This window comes from Orycteropus afer, unplaced genomic scaffold (assembly GCF_000298275.1).
Source record: "Orycteropus afer afer isolate SDZICR_OR568_19922 unplaced genomic scaffold, OryAfe1.0 scaffold00668, whole genome shotgun sequence".
Lineage (NCBI taxonomy): Eukaryota > Metazoa > Chordata > Mammalia > Tubulidentata > Orycteropodidae > Orycteropus > Orycteropus afer.
In genome coordinates, this window is record NW_006922255.1 from 1,195,042 (window position 1) to 1,196,547 (window position 1,506).

Below are 1,506 nucleotides of genomic sequence, written 5' to 3' on the forward strand. Positions count from 1 at the left end.
TGATGAAGATGGAAGACTACAATCTGCAGTATGGATTACACCTCAATATAAAGAAAACAAAAATCCTCACAACTGGACCAATATACAGCATCACAATAAATGGAAACGATTGAAATTGCCAAAGACTTCATATTACCTTGTTCTACAATCAACGTCAATGAAAGCAGCAGTCAAGATAGCAGACAGCATATACCATTGAGCAAATCTGATGCAAAAGACCTCTTTCAAGTGCTGAAGAGCAAAAATATCTTCTTGGAAACAAGGTGTGCCTGATATAAGCCATGGTATTTTCAGTCGCCTCCTATGCATGTAATAGCTGGACAATGAATAAGGAAGATCAAAGAAGAGTCGATGCTTTTGAGTTGTGGTGTTGGAGAAGAATGCTGAAAGTAACATGGACTGCTAACAGAACTAACAAATCTGTCCTGGAAGAAGTGTAGCCAGAATGCTCCCTGGAAGTTCCTTGGCCCCTCTTAACTTTCATCATGTTTTCAGAAGGGACCATCTTCTGGAAAAAGGGTATCATGCTTGGTAAAGGAGAGGGTCAATGAAAAAGGGGAAGGCCTTCAAAAAGATGGATTATCTACAACAATGGGGTATAGCAAAGATCATTGGGCTACCACAGGACTGGGCAGTGTTTTGTTCTGCTGTACATAGGGTAGCTATGAGTCAGAGAGGACTCAATGGCACTTAACAACAACAATGTAGCATTCAAAGAAAGACCTGGCAACCCATTTCCAAATGCTCTCCAGTGATCACAATGGTCCAGTCCCCCAAGTGATCACAGGCATGGTGTAGGACTGGGCAATGTTTTGTTCCATGGTGCATGTGATCACCATGAGTTGGAGGTAACTTGAAGGCAGCTAACAACAACAGTGTAGAGTATTGTTTTTTTTTTTTTTTTTTTTTTTTCACAAATACCAAGGTGTTTGGCCAGGGTTATTAAAAAGGCCCCACAAACAGTGCCTGTTCCACGTGTCTTAAGTACTTGATCCTCCCCTACATAAGATGTGCGTGTGCATGTAGGTGTATGCATGTGTGCATACACACATGTGTGCTTTTGTTTAAAGTCTTGATCCTGGTTCAAATAAAGCTAGACACCTGTGAGAGTTGTTAGGTGTCAAATTGGCTGGGACATGATTCCCAGTACAGTGTGGTTGTCCTCCATTTTGTGATCTGATGTAGTTATCCTCTATTTTTTCATATTATGTAATTATATCCCATTTTATGTGCTGTAAACCCTAACCTCTACATATTAATGAGGAAACATTAGTTTGAGGTATATCACTCAAATCACACTATTAATCAAGTCAGACCCTTACACTGATGAAAGGGAAGTTTCCTTGGGTATGTGATCTGCATCCAATCTATATATATGGATGCTTTGGCCAGGCTTTCCTTACTCTGATCCTGCATCTGGCTCATCATTATCTTACCACTAGTTCTTGGCACTTAAGCTAGTAGCCTGTCATCTGATCTGCTGATATTGGGATTCACCAACTTCTG